This window comes from Marmota marmota, unplaced genomic scaffold (assembly GCF_001458135.2).
Source record: "Marmota marmota marmota unplaced genomic scaffold, marMar, whole genome shotgun sequence".
Lineage (NCBI taxonomy): Eukaryota > Metazoa > Chordata > Mammalia > Rodentia > Sciuridae > Marmota > Marmota marmota.
Genome location: NW_026000037.1, coordinates 1,077,717 through 1,080,315, shown reverse-complemented (window position 1 = coordinate 1,080,315; position 2,599 = coordinate 1,077,717).

The following is a 2,599-nucleotide window of genomic DNA, read 5'->3' as shown; positions in this document are numbered from 1 at the left end:
TGGGAGCCGCTGGGGAGCCGCGGGGCTCGGAGGCGGGGGCCAGAGTCGGGAAGCTGCCGCGCGCCTCGCCGCTCCCGGCGCGGGCTGAGCTGTTCCCTCCTGCGTCTCGAACCACCCGTCGGCGGCGGTTCTTTTTCAGCGCCCGGCTCCCGGAGAGGCACTCGCCAGTGGTCATCGCGACGACCCCCTCCACGGCCCGGGCCGACTCGCCTGCGAAATGGGAACGGTGGTGCGTGTGTCGTGGGAGAGACCCGAGGGGCTGGGCCGGTGGCGGGGAGCCTTCGGTGACCGCCGGTCCCTGGTGCTTTGGACGGCGGAGGCAGGGCCGTCCTGCGCGGGCTCCAGGCGGTTTCTTCTGTCTCCTCACCCTTTTTCTCGGTACAAGTGATACATTTTAGTCGTTATTTGCGCTCCTTGCAATCCGTGTACTCAGTAAGGATCTAAAGAGGGCTACTGTATCCCAAGAAAGAACAAGTGCTGGGAAAACCGGTAGGCAGGGTCCTTTCTTTCCAAGAATTTAGATCCTCTTTTTGAAGAGAGAGTAAAAACCTAAACAAACAAAATCAAGCAATTTCTCACACCGTCCGGTATTTTCCAAGAACAGGGGCCCTATTTTAGTATTTTAATAGGAGTAGTTGCAGGAAAAGATGACTAAGAAAGGAAGTGTTTGAAGCAGGAGGAATACTGTGCAGAGAGGTGGAGGGGATTCAGTCTGAGGACGGGTCTTGTCAGGAAGAAAGAAAGGATGAAAGTTATGTCTACCTGCTCAGTTGATTAGTTTTCAAGATAGGAGGTTATATGAATTAATGTGTGTAGTAGTTTCACACCAGAACTCCTGTTTAAGTTCATTTAAATCCTGATTTTTTTCAGTGGACATTTCATAATTCTTCTTTCAGAGATGAAAAGGGACTTTATCAAAATAGTCTTATTCTTTCCCACATTGGGAATTTGGAGTTGGAAAGAAAGTGAGTTTTTTGTAAATTATTAAAAATTAGTGTCAATAAATATTTCAGAAAAGTGCTGTGTTGATTTGATTTCTACAAATAAAATCATATTGAAATTGTTATTGTGGGTCAATTCTTTGTTATGCAGATACATACCCACACTTACAGTAGGGTTATGTGATAGGCAAAATAATGGTCCTTCCTAAAGACACCCATATCTTGGTCTCTGGGAACTGAAGTACGTTACCTTGTATGGCAGAAGTTACTTAAGGGTCTTGAGAGGATTATCCTGGATTATTTGGGTGAGTTCATTGTGATTACCAGGGTCCTTGGGTAAGGGAGATGGCAGAGTTAGAAAGTGGGAGAGGGGAGATGTGATGACAGGCAAAAGTCAGGAAAGAAAAAGATACTGCACTGCTGGCTTTGAAGATGCAAGGGGCCACAAACCAAAGGATGTGGGAAAGTCCAGAGCAGGAGAGAGCGAGGAAATGGTTTTTTTCTCCCAGAACTCTCAAAAGGAACAGAGCTGCCTGGACATGTCGATTTCTGAGCTCCAGAACTGTCCAAAGAGATGTATGCTGCTTTGCCCCATTACGTTTGTGCTAACTTGTTACTGCGGTGTCTTAGTCCAGACCACTGTAACATTGTGCTATAGATCTGGTGATTATGAACAACAGAAATTAATCTTTCACAAAATTTCAAAACTAGGAAGTACAAGATTGAGGTCCCAGCAGATTTGGTGTCTAGTTCAGATTTGTTTCTTATTTTGGATGGTTCTCCTCTTGCCATGTCCTCTCACTGCAGGGAAACAAGGGAGCTCTCTGGGATCTCATGAGGGTACTAATCCTGTTCATGAAGTCTTTACCCCCATGACCTAATCAAAGGCCCCACTTCCCAATACCATCACATCAGGTGTTAGGATTTCAACAATGGCATCATCCAAGTTAAATGAGGTGTGCTCACCTAAAATATTTACATCTTGTTCCCCATTTATTTTGTAGAAGTAGCACCTTCAAGGGCTGGGGTTGTGGCTCAGAGGTTTAGCACTGGCCTAGCATGCATGAGGCACTGGGTTCAATCCTCAGCACCACGTAAAGTAAAATAAAGATATTGTGTCCGCCTATAAGTAAAAAAATAAATATTAAAAAGTCGTACCTTCAAGATAATCAAGGTATATTTTAACATGATTTTTAAAAATTAGTATATGATGTTAGCACAAAGTTAACAACATAATTGAGTAGTACCAAGGGTTCTCATGCCCTTTCCTCCCTACTATGGCCTCCCCCAGTTGACATCCCTCACCGGTGTGGTATGTTTCTTACAATGAGCCTGTCATTATCTGTTTTATGAAGCACAAGAGATTGAATAATTTGCCCACATTTACAAAGCTAGTAAATCAGAACCAGGGTTCATATGCAGGCCTGTCTCCAGAGACTATATTCATACTTACTATACCATACTACTTGAAAATGGGAATCCATTTCTATGCCAAGTGTATTACCTTCACCCTTAATACCCAACCATTACTTCCTATCTTTGTGGATCTTTATTCACTTAATTACTTTGCCATCTGACATATATGTACAGAATAAAGCTGCTATTATTAGGTTACCTAAACCCAATTTCTTTTGCTTGGCTTGACAACTAGAAGCAGG